At 43.5% G+C, this 25,149-nt stretch overlaps 1 protein-coding gene and 1 pseudogene across 1 annotated transcript in view; both read right to left on the minus strand.

Moving 5' to 3' along the window:
• Positions 1 to 25,149, minus strand: part of SNTB1 (syntrophin beta 1) — a 468,335-nt gene that overhangs the window by 313,596 nt on the left and 129,590 nt on the right. The window lies entirely within an intron of this gene.
• LOC115086342 lies at positions 11,328 to 11,436 on the minus strand (annotated as a pseudogene).

Raw genomic sequence — 25,149 nt, forward strand, 5'->3', positions numbered from 1 at the left:
TCCCAACTCTAGTCTAGCAGCCCTTGCCCCTTGTCTTGCTTTGGAGAAGCAAGGATACCTGGCAGGAGACCATCGCCTTGGTATGGCAGGAAGAGATCCTGTATCAAGGACCTGCCTTCCAGGTGGTACTTTATCCTCATGCACTGAGGATGTGTCTCTAGAAATCTGTGACCAGGAGGAAAGGGTTAGGTTGGTAATAGTTGCAGGTAATTAATTCATTAGGAAAGTAGATAGCTGGGTGGCTGGTGGGTGTGAGGATCACTTGATAACTTGCATACCTGGTGTGAAAGTAGATAAGATTTTAGAGAATGCTGGGGAGGAGCCAGTTGTTGTGGTATATGTACAGGCCCGGCGCGATCGGGTGTGCATAACGTGCATTTGCACGGGGCGGCACACTCAGGGAGGCGGTGGACCAGAGGCAGCAGGAGAGGCCGCAGGCTGCCAGCAGAGCCTAACCAGCCAGCGGCTGAAGAAGGAAAGAGCGCCAGCGACTGAAGGAGAGGCCCGTCTTCCATGTATGAGCATGTTATTGATCTAAAGCTACGAGTTGCTGAAGTTAGCAATCTGTTATTGATCTGATGCCTGATGGGAGGAGCAATCAGATAGTAGTTAGCATTCTGTTCGAGATCTGTAGTTATACATGAGAATAGAGGGTGGATCCTTGGACCAGTGGCAGATGACCACACCCCCGGGAGATGATCCCGAGAGGGACCACCGGTCAGGCTCAAAGTTAGGAGACAAACACACTCTAGTTCTTTTATTAGACAGTATATTGAACCACCAGAGATGGCAGTAGTGAGCTGGTAAGCTCGGCTGGGCTGTAGTCCCTCAGATACTGGAACAGCGATCCCTAGAGGCTGAGCTGATGAGAGACTGAGATATAGTGAGTAGGCAGGGTATGCAGATGGTAACACTCACACAATGTCCCAATGAAGCCCAGGAGCTGGAAAGTATAGGCCCTCGAGGAGCGAGTGCCTGGTTCCAGGGAAAGCTCAGAGAGAATGATGGTAACTCGCTGATGTAGCTGATATAGTTGGTAGTGAACACTTCCAGGCAGAGGAGTATATGAAGCAAGTCTGGGATCAGGGCCCTTGAGAAGCGAGTACCGGTTCCAGACTGTCACCTGAAAAAACAAAGAGAGAGCGAGGCCCCCGTGGAGCGAGTACCTCTGGTAAGTCCGAGGAGGCAGAGTTGCTTAGGTAGCGAAACCCTTGCTAACTCAAAGTGTTAGCAAATTCTGAGACCTTAAAAATCCGTTGCAGGTGACATCATCTTTGGGGGACGCCCCCGAGGTTCGCGCCAATGGCAGTACTTCAATTGGGGCTGTGCTGTGCGCGCGCACCCCTAGGCCTCCAGGAAATATGGCAGTTGCAGCATCGAGCCGGTCTGGGAACGCCGGAGGGTCCTCGGCAAATGGACGCCTCGGCAGCCAACCTTCCCACGGACGGAGAGGGAGGCACCAAAGAGGTAAGGAGGGCGGAGAGAGGGCATCGTGCACTGACGGACATAACAGGGCATGCATGCATAAATGCTGGCACACAGCTTCTGCTCCCTCCCCTCCCCCCAAGCAGGAAGCTCAGTGGGCCATACCACCCAAAGGTAGCAGGAGGTCTGTGGGGCCGTGGTTGAGCTCAACCCACCACAGACTGAAGATAGCAGGAGGCCTGCGGGACCATGCTGGAGCTTATCCCACCATGGCCAGATGATAACAAGAGACCATGTGTGTGAGCTTGTATGTATGTGTGAATGAGTGAGAGCCTGTGTATGTCTGAGAGCCTGTTTGTGTTTGCATGTATGTGTGTGTGTGACTGTGTAAGAACCTATGTGAGTTTCTGTGTGACAGCTTCTGGGTGTGACTGTGTAGAAGTTGTGTGCCTGGGAATATGTCTGTGGGAAAGCTTGTTTGTTTGTGTTTGTTTTGTGCCTGTGAGAGCCTATGTGTCACATTTAGGCTCTCACAGGCACGCATGCACACACACACACACATACACACACGGGTAGATTTTCAAAAGTATGCACGAGCGTACCCAGTGCACGCACATGTATGCTTGATTTTATAGCAGGCGCGCGCATGTTATAAAATCTGGGGTCTGCATGCGCAAGGGGGTGCACACTAGTGCACGTTGCGTGCGCCGACGCCTGCGGGCTTCTCCTGTTCCCTCCCAGGCTGCTCCGAAATTGGAACGGCCTGTGACCGAACTTCCCTTCCCCCTAACCTAACCTTCCCACTCCTTCCCCTAACCTTTCCCCCTCTAGCCCTACTCTCTCCCCCAAATTCTTATTATATCTTTTGCGCCTGCCTCAAGGCAGGCGCAGGTTGCGTGCACCGGCAGCCTGCCAGCACACGACCCTCCGACATAGCGGCAAATGACTGCAGTGCCGGAGGCCTCTGGCCCCACTCCGACCCCGCCCCCGCCCCCACCCCGGACCGCCCCTTTAGTAAAGCCCCTGGTCTTAGACGCGTCCCGGGGCTTTATGTGCGTCGCCGGGCCTTTATAAAATAGCCCCAGCGCGTGTAAGCCATTTTATGCGCGTAGAGCTTTTAAAATCCAGCCCATAATGAATCTGTGAGGGTGAGGGATAGGCAGCCTGAGTATGTTAAAGAGAGGGTATGTGTGAGAGAATGAATGTGTTATTGTGCATGTGTGTGAGAGAGAAGATAAAATTTGTGCAGCCTTATCTCCCAAAATCCATGACAATCTCAGGATGACTGAAAATCATATCCCAGATATGGAGAGCAGATTTTTAAATTCTTATTAATTATTGGGCATAATTTGATGCTTCTGCTCTTTTGAAATATTTGTTTTTTGGGGGGAGGGGGACTAGTACATTTTTAATTGGATTTTTTATTCATCAGATTTTTTAAATATTATATTGGTGTTTAGGAAATTTTCAATATTCTATTCATTAACGGGTTTGAAATATTCTTTTTATGAGTATGACTTTACTATTATGATTAATGTTTTATATTTCTTGATTTTATTATTTAATGTTTTATGAAGAATGGTAATGTTTCTGTTTTTCCATTGTTGCTCTGCATATAGAAGCTGGCTTGTTATGGATTCCTGTTGAGTTCTTCTCAGCACGTTTCTCTTTATACTTTCTGATCTCTTTATTCTGTATTTGGTCAGGGTCTCTCTGTGTTCTGCATATGGCTGAGATAAGGTATTTTGCTAGCAAGTAATTTCTGTGTAGGGAAATTCCTGGTTTCCTAATAAGAGTTTTTAATTGGTGTTCTAGGGCCTGGTGTAATGTGTATAGTGTTGCTTTTTCATAGATAAGGTTTTTCATAGATAGGGTTGTTTTGGTATGGGAGGTTTACTATATTGTAGAGATGTGAATCGTGTCCTCGATCGTCTTAAAGATCGATTTCGGCTGGGAGGGGGAGGGAATCGTATCGTCGCCGTTTGGGTGTTTAGAGTATCGTGAAAATCGTTAAAATCGTGAACCGGCACACTAAAACCCCCTAAAACCCACCCCCGACCCTTTAAATTAAATCCCCCACCCTCCCGAACCCCCCCCCCCAATGCCTTAAATTACCTGGGGGTCCAGCGGCGGTCCGTAGCTAAATCGGGGGAAGAGGGAGGGCAGGAAAACCGGCACACTAAAACACCCTAAAACCCACCCCGACCCTTTAAATTAAATCCCCCACCCTCCCGAACCCCCCCCAAATGCCTTAAATTACTTGGGGGTCCAGCGGCGGTCCGGAACGGTCTCCTGCAATTGAATCATGTTGTCTTCAGCCGGCGCCATTCTGCGCCGCCATTTTGCAAAATGGCGACGCAAAATGGCGGCGGCCATAGACCAACACGATTCGACTGCAGGAGGTCGTTACAGACCCCCACTGGACTTTTGGCAAGTCTTGTGGGGGTCAGGAGGCCCCCCCAAGCTGGCCAAAAGTCCCTGGGGGTCCAGCGGGGGTCCGGGAGCGATTTCCTGCCGTGAATCGTTTTCCGTACGGAAAATGGCGCCGGCAGGAGATCGACTGCAGGAGGTCGTTCAGCGGGGGTTCCGGACCCTGGCTGGACGACCTCCTGCAGTCGATCTCCTACCGGCACCATTTTCCGTACGGAAAACGATTCGTGGCAGGAGATCGCTCCCGGACCCCCGCTGGACCCCCAGGGACTTTTGGCCAGCTTGGGGGGGCCTCCTGACCCCCACAAGACTTGCCAAAAGTCCAGCGGGGGTCCGGAACGACCTCCTGCAGTCGAATCGTGTTGGTCTATGGCTGCCACCATTTTGCGTCGCCATTTTGCAAAATGGCGGCGCAGAATGGCGCCGGCTGAAGACAACACGATTCAATTGCAGGAGGCCGTTCCGGACCGCCGCTGGACCCCCAGGTAATTTAAGGCATTTGGGGGGGGGGGGGTTCGGGGGGGGGGGGGATTTAATTTAAAGGGTCGGGGGTGGGTTTTAGGGGGTTTTAGTGTGCCGGTTTTCCTGCCCTCCCCCTTCCCCCGATTTACGATTTTTTGACGATAAATCGGGGGAATTGGTATTGTATCTTTGGCCCTAACGATTTTTGACGATTTAAAATATATCGGACGATATTTTAAATCGTCAAAAAACGATTCACATCCCTACTATATTGTAATGGTAATTCTGTTTGTTCATTGCTTTCTGAGTGCGAAGTGCACACCCAATACACATTATAAAAAGTCTAATTCCATAGGAGCTCTTTTTTGCAGAGATTTCTGGTTGGCACATCAGGAGTGCATGTAAATATAATATACATGTTGTAAGTGATATTTTTGCCTCAGAAGACTGTACTTTTGAATGTTCTTTCTCATGAATAATTTGTTATTAATGCATAATTTAATTGTGTGTGTCTGTAAAAGGTGTGGGATGTGTGCATGTATGGGGGGTTGGTGTGTGTGCCTAGGTTTGCCTAGGGTACCTAATACACTTCCTTATCCATGGGTTCTGGGCAGGGGGGCATGTCAGTTTTTAAAAATTTAGATTGCAGGATGGATCTGGGCTTTATTTGATAGGCCTGGGACAGGCACTGAATGAATCGGAGCAGCAACAAAACTAGCAATGGCCCTGTACATGTGGGAATATTAGCAGGTACAGGAGGAAGGTACTAGAGGGCTAAATTTAGGCTTTTAGGTAAGAAACTGAAATCCAGAACTTCCATGGTTGCATTCTCAGACATGCTTCCTGTTCCATGTGCAGGACCCCAGAGGCAGGCCAAGCTCCAGAGTCACAATGCATGGATGCGAGATGGTGCAGAGAAGAGGGTTTTAGTTTATTAGGAACTGGGGAACATTCTTGGAATGGGGAGCCTATTCTGATGGGATGGGCTCCAGCTTAACCAGAGTGGAGCCAGGCTGCTGGAACTAACATTTAAAAAGGAGACGGAACAGGTTCCAAACTAGATGATGGGGAAAAGCCATCAGTTGCTCAAAAGTGCATGCTTTGGAATGATGTATCCTTGAAAGATACTAACAAAACATGGAAGTTAGGGCATCCCATTACAGAAGTTGCAATAAATGCGTAATTATCCCAGGTGTCAAGTATAGAGCAAACTGAGCAGAAAGATTCCAAACTACCCCTGTCAGATGATAAGCAGATTGTTAATGCAAACAAAAAACATACTCTGAAAAGTCTGTATACAAATGCTAGACATCTAAAAAATAAGATGGGAGGGTTAGAATTACAGCAGTGAATGAAGAGATAGATATAATTGGCATCTCAGAGACCTGGAGAAATGAGGATAACCAATGGGTCTCTGTGATATCAGGGTATACATTAAATTGCAATGGATGGAACAAATTGGTTGATGGATGGCACTATATGTTAAAGAGAGCATTGAGTCAAATAGGATAAACGTTCTGCAGGAAACAAAATGCACTGTAGAATCTTTTTGGATAGAAATTCCATGTGAGAAGGGGAATAGAATAGCAGTTGGGGTGTACTAGCGTTCACCTGGCCAGAATGAACAGACAGGTGATGCAATGCTAACTGAAATTAGAAAAGTAATACACAGTAATAATGAGTGGTTTCAATTATTCTTGTATTTACTGGATAAATATTAGGACATGTTAAGGAGATAAAATTTTAGTTGAAATAAATGAGCAGCTGATATAAGAATTGACAAGTGAGAGAACAATTTTAGATCTAATTCTTAGTGGAACACATGATTTGTGCAAGAGGCTGGGGGCTACTTAGCAATAGTGATCATAACATTATCAAATTTGACTTAACTGGAGGGAAGACTCTAAGGAAATTTATTGTGATAGTATTTGACTTTCAAAAGGGAGACTTTGAGAAAATGAGAAAAATGAATAAGAAAACACTGAAAGCAACAACTGCAATGGTTCAGAGTTTACATCAGGCATGGTCATTGTTTAAAAATACCATCTCAGAAGTCCAGAGCAGATGTATTCCACACATTAAGGGGTAGATTTTAAAAGAAGCGCGATCAGCCTACTTTTGCTTGCGCATCAGACTCAAGCAAAAGTACGCTGGATTTTAGTAGATATGCGCGGAGCCGCGCGTATCCACTAAAATCCTGGATCGGCGCGCGCAAGGCTATCGATTTTGTATAGCCTGCGCGCGCCGAGCCGCGCTGCCTCCCCCCGTTCCCTCCAAGGCCGCTCCGAAATCGGAGCGGCCTCGGAGGGAACTTTCCTTTGCCCTCCCCTCACCTTACCCTCCCTTCCCCTACCTAACCCACCCACCCGGCCCTGTCTACACCCCCCCCCTTACCTTTGTCGGGGGATTTACGCCTCCCGGAGGGAGACGTAAATCCCCGCGCGCCAGCGGGCCTGCTGCGCGCCGGGCCGCGACCCTGGGGGCGGGTACGGAGGGCGCGGCCACGCCCCCGGGCCGTAGCCACGCCCCCCGTACCCGCCCCCAAAACGCTGCCGACACGCCCCCGGAACGCCGCGACGACCGGGCCCGCCCCCGACACGCCCCCAACACGCCCCCCTCCGAGAACCCCCGGGACTTACGCGAGTCCCGGGGCTCTGCGCGCGCCGGGAGGCCTATGTAAAATAGGCTTCCCGGCGCGCAGGGCCCTGCTCGCGTAAATCCGCCCGGTTTTGGGCGGATTTACGCGAGCAGGGCTCTGAAAATCAGCCCCTAATAATGGTGGAAGGAAGGGCAGACGACTGCCGGCATGGTTAAAAGTGAGATGAAAGAAGCTATTCTAACCAAAATAACATCTTTCAAAAAATGGAAAAGGGATCCAAAGGAAGACAACAGAAAACAGCATAAGCACTGGCAAGTCAGATGCAAAGCATTGAGAAGAAAGGCATAGACAGAATTTGAGAAGAAGTTTGCTGTGGAAGAAAAACTCATAAAATCTTTTTCAGGTACATTTGAAGCAAAAAGCCTGGGAGTTAGTCAGTTGGACTATTAGATGATTGAGGTGTAAAAGGGGCACTAAGGGAGGACAAGGCCATAGCAGAGAGATTAAATTAATTCTTTGCTTCAATCTTTACTGAGGAAGATGTAAGGCAGATACCCATGTCAGTAGTGATATTTCAAGGTGATGATTCAGAGAAATTCAATCAAATAACCTAGAAGATGTAATAGTGGAAACTGACAAGACTGAAGAGTAGTAAATCACCTGGACCAGCTGATATACATCCCAGAGTGCTGAAAGAAGTGAAAAATGAAATTGCAGAAGTTACTATTAGTAATCTGTAAACTATCATAAAATCAGCTACAGTACCTGTAGCTCACCAAATAACAATGTAAATGTTGGCGCCTGGAACCTGACGCGAACAGTGGGACAATTCCTTGTTATTTGGTGAGCTTGGACGCCTGATGAAGGATTTAATCCGAAACCTGGTCATGTTGGGATAAAGGAATTGCTACCGAATTATTTTAGAAGCGTTTGCTGAACCTTCAGGACACAGTTTTGACATGCAGCTAAGTAACAATTTTTCTACTCCATGTGATTTAAGAACTTATTTGAAATGACTTTGCATATTTTTCAAGGTTTCAATTTTTGTTTATACATTTTTTGAGTTTCTCCTAAAAAAAAATTGGGGGATGGTGGTCAGTTGATGATTATAACATTAGTAGGTAACCAGGATGGTACCTGTATACAATGATATGAAACTACCACTCTCTGTAAAAAAATTTTTTTTTGAGACATTGGGTTGTTTGGAAACAGTTTGAAATATATAGTATAATATTTTTTCAAAATTAAAAATTTATGTGAGTTCATTTTGGACATTTTTTTGAAGGCATGAATAAACATGTGGATAAAGGTAAGCCAGTTAATATAGTGTATCTGGATTTTCAGAAAGTGTTTGACAAAGTCCCTCATGGGAGTCTCAAGGAAATTAAAAAATCATGGCATAGGAGGCAATTTTCTATTGTGGACTGAGAAATGGGTAAAAGATTGGAAAATGGAGAGTAGGGTTAAATGGTCAATTTTCTCAATGGAGAAAGGTAAATAAATAGTGCAATGCCCCAGGAATCTGTACTGGGATCATTGCTTTTAACATATTTATAAATGACCTAAAGATGGGAACAAGTGAGGTGATCAAATGTGCTGTTGATACAAAATTATTCAAAGTTGTTAAATCACAAGAGGACTGTGAGAAATTACAGGAGGAGCTTGAAAGACTGGGAGACTGGGTGGCCAACTAGTAGACGACATGTAATGTGGATAAGTGCAAAGTGGTGCATGTAGGGAAGAGCATCCCAAATTATAGTTACACAATGCAAGATTCCACATTGGGAGTCACTACTCAGGAAAAGGATATAGGCGTCATAATGGATAAAATGTTGAAAACTTCTGCTTGATGTGCAGTGGCAGCTAAGAAAGCAAATTTATGCTAGGAATTATTAGAAAAGGAAAGAAATTGTTATTTATGTATTTTAATTTTTGTACCAGTGTTCTAATGTAATCATACTGGTTTACAACTTTTAAACACCCCTTAAATAACATAAAATCAACATAAAAAAATATCCAAAACAATAAATTATTCAGTAAAACATACAAACAGTATAACATAGATTAAATCAGCATTCTAAAATCTATACTAAAAAAATAAAACAAAATGGTGACCAAACAGCTTCCAATATCACTCGAATGCAATTGCTCACCTTCCTTATTTCAATCTCCAAAAGCACATTTAAATAAGTAAGTTTTTAGTTTCTTTTTAAAACTTGAAAAGGTTGACTGATCTCAATTCACTAGGAAGTTCATTCCAAATAATAGGGACAGCCAGAGACTGCGCTCATTCCCGTACATTATTGAGGTGTGCTAATCTAGGCGAAGGTATCATCAGCTGCCCTTTATACTTTGATATCACCCCACATTGTGATGTGACAGGCATTTAACCATTCATTTTTTTGGTTAAAAATTGCTTTATGAATTAAACACAGACATTTATACTGAATTCTAAAATGTACCGGCAACCAGTGTAGATGTTTCAAAACAGGTGTAATATGATCATATTTTTTTGAATCAGTGAAAATCCTTGCAGCTGCATTCTGCAGTAACTGCAACAGGTGAAGAGTACATTGTGGAAGACCTAACCAGAGTGCATTGCAATAATCTACCCAAGCAAACAAAAGAGACTGCAAAAATCTTGGGTATATAGGAATGGTTTTAACCTTTTTAAAATTTGTAATTTATAAAAACCATCTTTTATAGAGTTTGCTATTAATCTCTTCATATTGATCTCACTGTCCAGCAGTACCCCCAAGTTTCTCACTTTTGTAACCAAACTAAAATCTTGATTCTGTTTATCAGAATTTCATAATGCCTCTGTATTACTTCATGGTGCAACCACACCTTGATTATTGTGTGCAGTTCTGGTCACCACATCGCACAAATGATATAGCAGACTTAGAAAAGTTATAGAGAAGTCTTACAAAATGATAAAGTGAATTGAATGATTCCCCTCTGAGGAAAGGCTAAAAATATTGGGAGCTCTTCAGCTTGGACATCGCTTTGATTTACTGGTATAAGCAATGCGATAAGTCAAGAAATAAACTAAACTAAACTAGATATGATAGAGATCTATAAAATAATGAGTGGAGTGAAACTGGTAAATGAGAATCAGTTGTTTACTGTTTCAAAAAGTACAAAAACTAGAGAACATACAATGAAGTTATTACGTAACACATTTAAGACAAATAGGAGAAATATCTTTTTTACTCAATGAATATTTAAACTCTGGAATTCATTGCCATAAAATGTGGTAAAAGCTGTTACTATAGCTGGGTATAAAAAAGATTTGGACAAGTTCCTGGAAGAAAAGTCCATAAACTGCTGCTGAGATGTCTGCTTGCAAGTTTTACTAAATTTGAATAGTAAACCCCAATTGTAGAGCCAAAATAGAATGCATTGCTTCCCCCAATGACTTCAATGGAAAATGAATGATCAAATGTCATATAAAAAACAAATATTTATTTATCTCTAAACCAAAAATTTGAATTACTGAGCCAAACAAACTGAATATTTGCCTTGCACACCCCTAGTTTCCCAGCAGGTTGAAATAGCGAGCATGGAACAGCTATGATTGTAACCTTAATGTCACGAGTCACTGGAAGTTTTGAACAAGAGCCTTACTAGTTTTGGTGGTTGTTTGGGTTATTGCAGCGCCTGGTCATAAGACATGGGGGGAGGGGCCTGTGAAGTGGATTAAATATACAAAGCATCTGCCGGCTGCAGACACAGCATGGTGGTCTCCCTACTTTTAGAAACATAATAGGTTCCAGTTATGCTGTACGAAGTGTAAGCAGAGGATTTCTCTGTATTTTGAGAAGCCAGAAATGAAAAGATTGCGCTATTAAGCCACATGTGAACCCATCTCCCATTAACAAAAAACATAAGCAGAAAATTTAAAAAAAAGTATTTACAGAGTCTCTAGAAAATATAATCAAGGCTTCTTTTAAAAAGAATGATATATGTTCCTCCTCTATTCTCTATTTTGTATTAAAGGAGCCTTACAACAGCAGCACCAGTAACAACAAGGTGAGGATCTGACACTGAGCATAATGCAGTAATATACAGAATGAAAAAAGGTGGCCAGCACAGCATGTAAAACACAAACAGGATTTTCCTGTTCCACTTCATTCAAAGCCAGGCAAGTAGAAACCTCAGCCTGCGGGGTGTGTCCAGTGTGCATTTTTGGACGTTAGGAAGTGTGAAACTTATTTTTCCCTAACCGAAACAGACTTCAGCAGCTCACTGTAATTATACCAATGATAGGAGCATGAGATAAGTCAGAATGAGTCAGGCCACAGGTCCACAGAGCCAAGAATTCTGTTTCCAACAGTGGCTTGGCCAAAGTCATAAGTGCCTGGTTGATGCCACAGAGTAGGTCCATTTCTCGTTGTTCATTCCCAAGGATAAGTGGTGGATTTACCTGGCTTTTCTTCCAGGAACTTGCCCAAATCCCTTTTAAACTGATAAGAACAGATATACGACACTTGATCTTAGCCAAAAGGCCGAGAAGCGATCCAAATCCTTTTTAATCCCCGCTATGCTGATTGTGTGCTCTGTATCTGACTTGTTTTAATCCTGTCATAGGTCAGTTTCATGGCAAGTCTCAGTAGCGCAAGCCTGCGATAGCTAGCGAAATTAGCGCAGGCCTGCGCTACTGAAATCGGGGTGGAGTCGGCCCCGGAAGAGGAGGAGTCGGGGGCATCACCGGGGCCGACTCCGCGAGGACGGCGCACACAGCGGAAAGGTAAGGCCCTTTTCGCTGGCTATTTTGCGCCCAATAACTACACCTTCTATGGTGTAGTTATTGGGCGCGATGCCGGCAGCGATCGCATCGCGGAGGTGCGATCGCTGCCGAACCGCCCCCCCCACTTAGGGCCCCGCCCCCCCGTTAGTGCGATTTTCTAAAGTATCGCAGGCCTACATGTGATCTCACCATGATCGATACGGAGGTATATACTTATTTAAATAAATAATGATTTCATTTCGAGGATTTTTATTCCACCTATGCAACAACTCTTATTCTAGGTGGATCACAAAATAGGAACATAAAACATCATTCATGCATGCTGTAGACCTTAACGAAACAAGACATGAAATACATGCCAGTGACAAGAAAGGTCAATAAATAACTTAAAAACACTCTAAGCTGCAATACTAATAAAGAGGAAGAGAAATTTAACATCCTGTCTTGTTACCCTATACACTACAAACTGCTACAAAAGCACATTATAGAGGACGGAAAGCCTGCATAAATAGGTAGGTATTAACTTTTTTTTTCTAAAGTCCTTTACATCAGATTCTTCTTTAATGGCACAAGGCAATGCGTTTTGACAGTTCAGGAGGAATCGCTGAGAAAGCTCAGTCATCCAACGAGTCCCGAATAAAGGGATACTAAGCAAAGAATTGGCAGACACCAATAGTGAACACAAAGGATTATCTAACTTCAGAAGTTCTTTCAAATACAGAGAGCCATTGTCTCTGACTGCCTTAAAAAAAGCCAGCTTTGGCAGCTTAAATTGTGATCCAAGGGATACAGGGAGCCAATGCCCTCCCATTAACCCTGGGGAGAAGGCATTCACTCTGAGGACAACTGTTTTATCAGCGGGGTAGCAGAATTTTGAAGCAGTTACAGTGCTCACAGCTGACTTTTTAGGAAGGAAACAGAGTGAATTGCAGTAAACTAAAACAAACGCTTGCACAATATTGTGAAAATCAGGGGATGGAAGGATATATTTAAGTCATCACACTAGTCAAAACGTGTAAAGCCCAGGCTTCAAAACTGTTTTAATTTGCAATTTAAAAATCAGCACAGAGTCAAAAGCAAAACCAAGATCATACACCTCCGAAGAAAAAGGGCTAATGAGATTGTTAACTTGAAGGCAATGCAAGTCAGGAAGAACTTCAGTCTTTATTAGATTAAATGCCAGCTTCTTATCAGGCATCTATTTCTCAATTGCAATAATGCAGTTTGTTAATAACAGGCCATTATGGCCTGCAGGGAGGGTCCAATTGATACAAAAAGCTATCAGCATATATTCTCCAATGAATACTAGGGATTTGCAGCCTCCAAAATTTAGTTTTGTTTTTTTTTTCTTTCATTTTTGAGTTTCTTCCTATGATTATCGGTATTACTGAAACACATCCAGTTCAGAGGCAAAATAAAGGAAAAAAACCCCCACCTTTTCCAGGCCTATGATTATTGTTTCAGTTAATGGTTTTTTTTTTTGGTTTCTATTCCTTACAAGAGCAAAATAAACATTAAAAAAAAATAAATAAATAAACTAAAATGGACCTCATGTGCCCCTCAGGGCTGGGAACACCTTACTTCTTATTTATTTATTTATTTGTTTTTATTTTTTATATATCGACATTCTTGTAAAATATACAAATCATATCGGTTTACAGTGTAACGTTAACAATCGCTCGGAGGCAGTACAAGGAACATAGGTTACAGATAACAAAGAAAACGGTCCAAAACTACTCAAAACATAATGTAAAATAAAACATAATAAATAAATAATAATAATATAACTCTTCTCGATATATCAAAAGATATAATGAACTATAATAGAAAAGCAAAGCAGACCTGAAGTATCGTCTCTGAGACAGCAGAGATGGAAGTTAGAGCAAATAGAGCAAAGAGAAGAAATTGATAGGTGGGCTAAGGAGTCTGAATGTGAATATTAATTGGGAGGGTGCAGATACAGGAGCGAGAAATTAGGTGTCCATAAAGGCTTGGCTAAACAGCCATGTTTTCAGTCTCTTTTTAAAAGTGGCATGACAGGGTTCTTGTCTGAGGTCAGGAGGTAGTGCATGCCAATGGTGAGGTCCTGCTGTCGATAGGGCGCGTTTACTAAGGGAGGTTTTGGCTTGGGGAACATACAAAGTGTCCTTATAGGACCTCGTGATAGGTCTGGAGGAGGTGTGTGGTTTTAGTTGAGTGGATGTGTGAAGGGTAGTGAGGTCTTGGATAGCTTTATGAATGATGGTGAGTACCTTGAAGAGGATCCTGTATTTGATGGGTAGCCAATGTAGATTCTGAAGAGTAGGGGTAATGTGATCTCTTTTCTTGGTGTTGGTGAGAAGTCTGGCAGCAGAGTTTTGAACCATCTGAAGGGGTTTTAGGGAGTTGGCTGGTAGGCCAAGAAGTAGGGAATTGCAATAATCTAGTTTCGACAGGATTAGTGATTGAAGTACCAGTCTAAAATCATGGAAGTGAAGAAGCGGTTTAAGGTTTCTGAGGACTTGAAGTTTGAAGAAGCACTCCTTAGTGGTGGTGTTCCCGAACATCTTGAGGTTGAACTGGTTATCCAGAGTGACGCCTAAGTCTCTGACGAAAGGAGAGTGTTTAAAGGATAAGTTGGCTGCTTGTGATAGAGAGGGGTTGGAGGCGGTGTCCTCTCTCGAGATGATAAGAATTTCCGTCTTGTTGGTATTCAAAACCAAGTTGAGGGTGGAGAGTAGGTGGTTAATTGATTGGAGACAGTAGTTCCAGTAGTTTAAGGTTTTTTGTAAGGATTCTTAGGCATCAAACTTGACTCAATAGCTATGGTATCTATACTACCACAGGACTAGTTGGTCAAGTTATCCAGTTTGGTCAGTTCAATGAGTGCAGCTAGGAAGGTCATCATGCAGCAGCTAAGGTCTCTTATCAGACCCTTCGCATTTTCTTGCCAGGTCATACCTATGGGCCGCACCTTTCAGCAGTGATTGACTCTGGCAATAGTATGGATTAGAAGGGACTACTATCTGATAAAAGTGTCCGCACAGATACAGGATGATCTTGCCAGATGGGAGGCCTTCTTGGTTGAGTTTAATGGGGTATCTATGTGGTTTCACCCCTCCTGTCAGCAGTGATGATTTTAAATGATATTCTGATGTCTCTAGGGGGGGATTAGTTTGAATCTTTTCTGCCAAGGATCTTGATGCACTGCCATATGGCCACCAGAATGGGGGACATTGGGAGTCACACAAAATATTGCCTTTTTAGAGCATTTATTTGTCTGAGCCAACTGCTTGAGCAATAAAGAGTGATATTTCACTGCAACATCATGGCAGTTGTGGAATTTATTAATTGCCAGTCCACAAAGTGCTTGCTGATTTGATGCGCTTGCAGCTTAGCATTTCTGCACAAGCAAGTCATGTACCAGTCTCACCAATCGGACATTTTGAGGTAGTGACTCTCCCGCTTCGGTGGCTGTGGTGAAAACTGCAACTACTGGGGTTTCAGATATCAATAAGGGAGTCACTATCAGATGTTACCAAAGTACCAATTGAGAAAGGAGAAATAATATTGCTCTTCTTCCTGCTGGGTATTCTCCAAGGAAATAAGGGGCAGAACCCACCCATCTAGTCTCCCAGGGGTGGAGAGGGAAGAGAGACTTAAAGAGGAATATATTCAAATGGAATCAATATGAACGTTAAACTTATCAACAATTATCAATTTATTGAAACAATTGCACATTAGAAAAAAACCAGCAATTTGTGAATGCTTTGCATTTGCACTATGAATTAGCATCAATGATACAATGTTTCTCTATTTTTTTTTTATAAATCTCACTGACCCTGTTGAGAACCGGTTCTCCTAACTCTATAGTAAACCAATCAGATAAGTATATTTTGTTATTATCTGTAGAATTTTCTGTACAAAGAATATAATAACTAGCGTTATGTAAAGAAATGTGAGTCTCTGTGTTTCAATTAGGTACGGCAGGACACGATCACCATTCCCAGGTTGTAGGTAGGTAAAGGAAAGGTGGTGTTTTTGTCTTTTTTTTATCTCTGTATGTCTATGTTTAATCTTTTCTTTTCTCACTGGCTTTCTGTGAACTTTCCAGTCTCTATAAGCCATACATTTCCTGTATTGTGTGCTCTTTTCTTATATCTTTGAAACAATTGTTTATATTTGTTCCTTTAGTGTTTCTTTACTCTCTCTCTCTCTGTCTCTCCTCTTTTCTCTATAATATTGTTAGTTCCAGTCTAGCTAGACATTTGCGGTGAGTGTACACTTAGCTTGAACTTAGTGGAAAGGAATCTTGCATAGTTTGACAGATCATTGTTAGCGGACATGGCTAGAGTGATTAGTGGAGCTCTGATTGACACTTCCTGAAGAACTGCAAATGGTCTGTTATGAGAGTGAATTACCTTGTATTCTTTAATTAAAACAATAGAGTATTTTTTCATTGCACTGAATGCGCTTCTCTTCTGATAGTGTACTGTAGATGTTCCCTTAGGGGCAGATTTTAAAACCTGCGCGCGGGTGCAGATTTGTTCGCGTAACCTGGCGCGAACAAATCTACGCTCGATTTTATAACATGCGCGTGCAGCTGCGCGCATGTTCTAAAATCCAGGGTCGGCGCGCACAAGGGGGTGCACAATTGTGCAACTTGTACGCGCCAAGCCGCGCAGCCTGCCTCCATTCCCTTCGAGACCGCTCTGAAATCGGAGCGGCCTCGGAGGGAACTTTCCTTCCGCCCCCTGCACCTTCCCCTCCCTTCCCCTACCTAAACTGCCCCCCAGCCCCCCCCCCCCGCGATCCCGGGCACAGCGGCAAATGGCCGCTGTGCCTGGAGGCTCAGGCCATGCCCGGCCCCGCCCACGGACCGCCCTGGACTGCCCATGCCCCACCCCTTTTTGCAAACCCCGGGACATACGCGCATCCCAGGGTTTGCGCTCGCCATGGAGCCTATGCAAAATAGGCTCGGCGCACGCAGGGGTTTTTTTTTAAGGGTTACGCGCATAACAAATCTGCCCCTTAGTGTATGTCCTTGTAAACTTATTGGAACTGGGCAAGCTATGGGGTAGATTTTAAAGGATTTACGCACATAGGTGGGGTTACACACCTGGCCTATTTTACAAAGGCCTGGCAATGCGCATAAAGCCCCGGGTAGAGCGTGCACATGGATGCCTGCGAGAACCTATATAAAATCTGCCCCTATTGTTGCATGTCCTGGCCGTGTGGGTGCCGCGACCAGGCCTGCTCACCTCGTGCTGCCCTCCACTAGCTCCGATCTTGCTGCTGCTGCCTGCTCCCAGCGTCTCCAATGCTCACCGCGGCCATCTCTGGCTTCTTCCATGCTGCAGGCCTCATAGCGGAGCGTCTTCGGCCGCCTCGGCCCCGCCCCTAGGTGCATGCACGGCTGACGTCCTGAGCTTTAAAGAGCCAAGCACGGGAAAACTGATTTGGACACAGTATGATGACATCACTTAGTAACCCTATAAATAGCGAGGCCCTGTCCCCAGGACCTCGCCTTGACAATCGGGTCGACACCATGGTGTTCTAGTTTGCCTAATCCTGTGTTCCAGCGTTTCCTTGTTTCAGTGTCTCCTTGTTCCAGCGTCTCTTTGTTTCAGCGTCTCCTTGTTCCTGAGTCTCTGTGTGTTCAGTGTTTCAGCATCTCCTTGTTTCAGCGTTTCTTTGTTCCAGCGACTCCTTGTTCCTGCGTTTCTGTGTGTTCCAGTGTTTCTGCGCCCTGTGTCCTTCCTGTGTCCTTACTCAGGTTTTACCTTCTCGGACTGATCTCTGATACTGACCTCGGCCTGCCTGACTATTCTCTTCGTCTGCTGCCTAGAACTGACCACTGCCTGCCTGACCACTCTCTTCGTCTGCTGCCTGGAACTGATCCTCGCTTGCCTTGACTAAGCTCGGACTGACCTTGGTATTGACCCCTGCTTTGGCTGACCACTTCTGGATGGATACTCTGGCTTTGACCCTTGAGCTTCACTCGGACACTCTCTTCTGGCCTACAGTGACTACCAGACCAATCTGCTTGGATTCCACCCACAGCCTTCGTCTGACTAGACCTGCAGGCACTGCCTGTCTCTCCCGGAGAGCTTTCCTGACCTCCCTGAAGTCTCCGGAGCTACCAGTTTGGCTATAGCCCATCCTCTCTGCATCATCCGCGCACCCTTGATCGTGGTGGGCACAGCCCTCTGCTATCTAAGTCCAGGTGGTCCGGGTACCCAAGGGCTCAACCTGCGGAAACCCCGGGTTGCTATTGGCGAAGCTCCAGCTAGCCTCTGTCTCCTCGTGTGCTCCGCCTCCTGGTGGCAGGCGCTCTCTGGGTCCGACCAGAGGGCCGTACCAATCCTGCACCAGGCCAAGGGTCCACCTCCAGCGCAACACGTATTTGTGTAAAAGAAATAAATAATTGAAACTCTAGCTAAAGCACAGATGAATTAAAAAACTTGATGTGAGAGAAAAAGAAAAAATCCCTCTCTCATACACACTTGCCCTCTTGGTCACGAGTATGCACATTCATTCACTTTACTTTGCTCACTGAAGTGGATGATGGTAAGTATCCCATGTATATGCTCTTTTGGTAATAGCCCTCTGTCCCTAGAACCTTTATGCTGAATTTGTTTTTACCTTTATTACCACAGTAAGTCACAATTTCAAGCTCAGTCACTATTCTATTTCTCTTCACTGCCAATTGTGAACTTTCTTTGGTGTCCTCATGAATTTAACCTGACAAGCTAAGCAGGTTACTTTCAAGAAGAAGTCACCTTTTTACTTTAAAGCCCAAGGTTGATACACCTTAGTTTAATATATTGAATGGCTATATCTGATCGCAATTACCATCAGAAATCAATTTGGATTCTCTTTTTATCTGGGCTAAGGAATTAATCATCTTCACAGAGAATTTGTTCCTTTATTTAATATTTATTTATTTGTTCCTTTCCAGGAAAAAATGTTCCTTTCACCCTTAGCTGCCATGTATTTAAATCAGGATTACTTCTCATTTTCACCCTAGTGTGAATAGGAGCATAGCAAATATAATATGTTTCACTCATACTTTCTCTCACTCATTCTCAGTTTTATAAAGACTGACATCTTTTCCCCTGGGTCTCCTCATCATTTAGAAATTAACTGTCCTATCCTGAGCCTAACTAAACCTTACCTTTGATTCAAATCTCTATACACACTTTCACTAAATCATTCACATTCATTATATCTCTCTCATATAATCATGTGCCTGTCCTCGCTGTACGTAACTTGGTGTTTTTATTGGCACCTTAGAGCAGTCTCAGAACAGAGACCGGGGATGACACCTTCTACTCTCTCACTTACTGGATTCTAACTGTCACAACTGTCCTCTCAGCTTAGCATGAAGCACTTGGGTTACCATGGATATGGTACAGTAACTGTTTCCAGAGCTCCTAGGTTACAGCATAAGAACATGCCATGCTGGATCAGACCATGGGTCCATCAAGCCTAGCATCCTGTTTCCAATAGAGGCCAAACCAGGCCACAAGAACCTGGCAATTACACAAACACTAAGAAGATCCCATGCTACTGATGCAATTAATAGCAGTGGCTATTCCCTAAGTAAACTTGATTAATAGCCATTAATGGACTTCTCCAAGAATTTATCCAAACCTTTTTTGAACCCAGCTACACTAACTGTACTAACCACATCATTCAAGACCTCTCCTGATCTTAAAGACCTTTATCATATCCCCCCTTAGACGTCTCTTCTCCAAGATGAACAGCCCTAAGCTCTTCAGTCTTTCCTCGTAGGGGAGCTGTTCCAACCCCTTTATCATTTTGGTTGCCCTTCTCTGTACCTTCTCCATCGCAACTATATATTTTTTGAGATGCGGTGACCAGAATTGTTCACAGAATTCAAGGTGCGGACTCACCATGGAGCGATACAGAGGCATTATGACATTTTCCTTTTTATTAACCATTCCCTTCCTAATAATTCCTAACATTCTGTTTGCTTTTTTGACTGCTGCAGCACACTGAGCCAACAATGTTAAAGTATTATCCACTATGACACCTAGATCTCTTTCTTGGGTGGTAGCTCCTAATATGGAACCTAACAATGTGTAACTACAGCAAAGATTATTTTTCCCTATATGCAACACCTTGCACATCCACATTAAATTTCATCTGCCATTTGGATGCCCAATCTTCCAGTCTTGCAAGGTCCTCCTGTAATGTATCACAATCCGCATGTGATTTAACTACTCTCAATAATTTTGTATCATCCGCAAATTTGATAACCTCACTCGTCGTATTCCTTTCCAGATCATTTATATATATATTGAAAAGCACCGGACCAAGTACAGATCCCTGAGGCACTCCACTGTTTACCCTTTTCCACTGAGAAAATTGACCATTTAATCCTATTCTCTGTTTCCTGTCTTTTAACCAGTTTGTAATCCACGAAAAGGACATCGCCACCTATCCCATGACTTTTTAGTTTTCTTAGAAGTCTCTCATGAGGGACTTTGTCAAATGACTTCTGAAAATCCTAATACACTACATCTACTGATTCACCTTTATCCACATGTTTATTAACCCCTTAAAAAATGAAGATTTGTTAGGCAAGTCTTCCCTTGGGTAAATCCATGTTGACTGTGTTCCTTTAAATCATGTCTTTCTATATGCTCTACGATTTTGATCTTGAGAATAGTTTCCACTATTTTTTTTGGCACTGAAGTCAGCTCACTGGTCTATAGTTACCTGGATCACACCTGGAGCCCTTTTTAAACATTGGGGTTACATTGGCCACCCTCCAGTCTTCAGGTACAATGGATGATTTTAATGATAGGTTACAAATTATAAATAATAGATCAGAAATTTCATTTTTGAGTTCCTTCAGTACCCTAGGATGCATACCATCTGGTCCAGGTGATTTGCTACTCTTTAGTTTGTCAATCTGGCCACTACATTTTCCAGGTTCACAGTGATTTGGTTCAGTTTGTCTGACTCATCACCCCTGAAACCCATCTCCAGGACTGGTATCTCCCCAACATCCTCATTAGTAAACACAGAAGCAAATAATTCATTTAGTCTTTCTGCAATGGCCTTATCTTCCCTAATAGCCCCTTTAACCCCTCGATCATCTAATAGTCCAACTGACTCCCTCACAGGTTTCTTGCTTCGGATATATTTTTAAAAGTTTTTATTATGAGTTTTTGCCTCTTTGGCCAACTTCATTTCAAATTCTCTCTTCACCTGCTTATCAATGTTTTACACTTAACTTGGATCCTTCTTCCAATTTTTGAAGGATTTTTTTTGGTTAAAATAGCCTCTTTCACATCACCTTTTAACCATGACGGTAATCGTTTTACCTTCCTTCCACCTTTATGCGTGGAATACATAAGGACTTCGCCTTTAGGATTTTATTTTTAAACAATGCTCATGCCTGTTAAACACTTTTAACCTTTGCAGCTGCACCTTTCAGTTTTTTTCTATTTTCCTCATTTTATCAAAGTTTCCCTTTTGAAAGTTTAGTGTTAGAGCTGTAGATTTACTTATTGTCCCCCTTCCAGTCACTAGTTTAAATTTGATCTTGTTATGATCACTGTTGCCAAGTGGTCCCACCACCTTTACCTCTCTCACCAAATCCTGCGTTCCACTAAGAATTAAATCTAAAATAGCTCCCTCTCTTGTTGGTTCCTGAACCAATTGCTCCATGAAGCAGTTATTTATTACATCCAGGAACCTTTTGTCTCTAGCAAGTCCTGATGTTACATTTACCCAGTCAATATTGGGGTAATTGAAATCTCTCATTATTTGCACTGCCAAATTGGTTAGCTTCCCTGATTTCTCTTAGCATTTCATCATTTGTCTGTCCATTTTGTCCAGGTGGATGGTAGTATACTCCTATTACTATACTCTTACCCAGCACACATGGGATTTCTACCCATATCGATTCTACTGAACATTTAGTCTCTTGTATGATCTTTAACCTGTTGAACTCTATACCCTCCCGGACATAAAATGCCACACCCCTACCAAGTTGATCCTCCCTATCCTTGCGATATAATTTGTACCTTGATATAGCACTGTCCTATTGGTTATCCTCCTTCCACCAAGTCTCTGCAATGCCAATAATGTCAATCTCATCATTTGTTGTTATACACTCTAATTTTCCCATCTTACTTCTTAGGCTTCTGGCATTGGCATACAGACATTTCAAAGTGTGTTTTTTGTTTGTATTAACAACCTGCTTTTCAGTTGTTAGGGATAAATTGGAACTCATTAGCTTTGGTGATTTTTTACATATGGGCACATGGACTATGTTTGCTTTTATTTGAACCTCTCTTTTGGGATGCCCTAACTCTCCTGTTTCATTAGTATCATTCAAGGATACATTTCTCCGAACCATGCACTGCTGAGTGACTGTCAGCTTTCCCCCTTGTTCTAGTTTAAAAGCTGCTCTTTCTCCTTTTTGAAAGTTAGTGCCAGCAGCTTGGTTCCACTCTAGTTAAGGTGGAGCCCATCCTTTTGGAAAAGTCTCTCTCTTCCACAAAACTTTCCCCAGTTCCTTACAAAGCTCAATCCCTCTTCCCTACACCTTCATCTCATCCACGCATTAAAACTCTGGAGCTCTGCCTGCCTCTGGGGACCTGCACGTGGAACAGGGAGCATTTCAGAGAATGGGCTATAACAGTCCCAATGAGCTGAGAACTTTTACTGAGCTGAGGATGGGAACTCTGAAACCCTGTACTGTGATAGCCATTTTTACCATAAATTGTAATTTTAAAGCATCTTCTCATCTATTATAACAAAAATAAAATGTTACCTTCCCCCCTTCTTTATTTTAACCACTGGGTTATACCAGGTTCAAGAAATCAAATTGCTGACTCTCTTTCTTGTTACCAGTGGTTTGTTATCAGGCATCTTGCCCCAGGTGCAGAGAACTTGCAGAAGGGAACTTGGAGCCCGGTGGCATGGGAACTGCTGCACAGATCAATGGCTTCCGCCACCTGGAGGGCCTATAGCAGAGGCTATCACCAACTGATGCACTTCTGTATGAGCAGGGATTTTGCACCTGATCCAATCCTCAAACATCTGGTGGTGGAGAACATTATTTCAGCTAAGCATTTTGGAGTCTTCAGGGGAATGGTGCATTCACACTTGGCAGGTTTGGCCGCCTTTGTCAAAGCCCTGGGCTGGCTGAACCCTGCCTGGGGCTTTGCTGTTGAAATGATAATGGCCACATGGGCAAGGGAGACAGACCTAAGCCTGGATACCTGTAGGCCTGTCATCATGAATGCTTGTTGGATCTTTGACATTCTTTGCCAGCTGAAGCCTCTTCTAAATTTGAAACAGCCTTATTCAGAGTGACTAATCATTAGCCTTTTTGCTACCTTGTGAGTAGGGGAATTAATAGCTGCATCTCGCAACAGGGATGACAAAGGCAGTCTAGTTGCAGAAAATGCTTCATTAATTGAGGACAATCTTATATTGCTTATACAATGGTCAAAAATGGACCAGCTGGGCAAGAAACAATTCAACACATTGTCAAAAGTACAGAGCCTTGTTACTTACTCGATATCCAATGTGAGGAACTAAATCCTATTGTGTCTGCAGGGCAAGAGTCATTTCTTGGTGTACAAATATTGCTCACCCTGAGCAAATTTCAGTTCACTGCCATTTTCAATCAGGTCCTGCAAGCTGCTGAAATACAGACTGGGAGGTATGGAATCCACTCTTTCAGGATTGGTGTAGCCCCCAGTGCAGCTACCTCTGGTCTCCCGGTTGGGACTATCCAGCAGGTAGGTCACTGGCGCTCTGCTGCTTGCACATCTTATGTAAGTCATAAGGATGGCTTGCCAAGACCTTACACTAAGTAAGGCAGCAACAGAGGACAATATTGATCATGGGCCGAGGGGCGTGGGAAATCCAGCTTCTTTGGTACCCACTTGGGACTGACAGCATAAGATGTTTGGGTGTGTTGGTTGAGTCACAAAGGAATGTTTTGGATTGACCTTATCCCGGGCATTCATCGACTGCTTGCTGGGCTGGCTTACCCAGACGAGTTAATAACACGTCTTGGAGGCAATGATTTAGGCAATCTGTCTTGTAGGCAATTGGTGAACGTGATAAGGATTGATATCACACTCCTTACCATCAGGTTGCCAAGAACCTGCAATCTTTGGTCTGAAATTGTCCCTCACTGACAATAGGTCCATTCCTGTCTGTGTTGAGGAGAATAACCAAGATCAACCAGCAAATCAGCATGTTCACAATTTATTACCGGAGCTTTCATATTAGACACAAATGGGCATTCGTCAACTGTACTGATTTTTTCCAGCCAGATGGTGTGTACCTAGCCAACCCTGGTCAGGATTTATTCCTTAAAGAGATGTCTGACCCAAGTGGCTGTGGGGTGAGAGGGTGCCCCGATGAGCAGCTTTTGATGGGGGGACCCTGAGCAAGCCCAGATGGGCTGCTCAGATCCTGTGATGGGATTCCTAAGTCTAAAAGGCAGTATGTGGTGGAGAATATTACATTGGGCACTATCTGCCTTAAGGCTCAAGTCATCTGCTGCCTGGAGAACAGATGACGATTAGGTGGCTGTCTGATGACTCCTCCTCCAGCCAAGTTACAGGCCCAGAGATAGCCATGCTAGCCTGAAGCAGGATGTTCAGATGGCCCAGACCTATTCGCTTTCTGCTACAACCTTGTCTGCACGGGGTGGGCAGGGGTTGGCTTTGGGGGTGGGGGCAGCTCTCCTTCCCTTGCATAGATTAGTACCATCCATTAGTATAAGGCTCGGGTTCATAGCTTAGACCTATTGGCAGGGTTTGGACTATGCAATAAAGCTGTGGCCTGTTTATTTCCACTTGAATGTTGGCTCCAGGTATTTGTGTCTGTTTGATGATATTGAATTGGAATAAGGGGCTGGCACGACTACCCTGGTTACAAGCCTCCTTTCTCACATATACTGCTGACATCCATGGAAATCATTTTTGGGAGTAAGAAAATGTATTATTTTTTATAATAGTGCTATTGTCTACTATTGAGGAGTGTATTTGAAAATAAATATAGGCTGCCTCAGAAATCAGATTTTCTGTAGTGTTATTGTGTGCGGGACACATTTATTCTTTTATATATTGACAATAATGGGTAGTTAGAATTTAATTATACAAAACATAATACTGGTAAAATAAATTTGCTATGTTTTACTTTTATTAGCTGAACGTGTCTTGTGAGTGGGATGATCAGCTCTGGATCATAGGGAACAGATGAGTCAGTCCTGGGCTTTCAATTGCAGTTTGTGGATTTATTTTGCAGAAATAAAGGTCAATAAACAAAAAATAATATATAAGGTGATATCGTTATTGGATTAGTGTAATACATGTCTTGACTGGCCTTTAGGAACTGCATTCCATTCATCAGGTCAAAACAAAATGAACAGGTCAGAACAAAAAATGATGGTGCCTGAACGTACAAATGAAAATTACATTACAATGGTGGTGTGAAG

The sequence above is a fragment of the Rhinatrema bivittatum genome, chromosome 2, assembly GCF_901001135.1.
Source record: "Rhinatrema bivittatum chromosome 2, aRhiBiv1.1, whole genome shotgun sequence".
Classification (NCBI taxonomy): Eukaryota; Metazoa; Chordata; class Amphibia; order Gymnophiona; family Rhinatrematidae; genus Rhinatrema; species Rhinatrema bivittatum.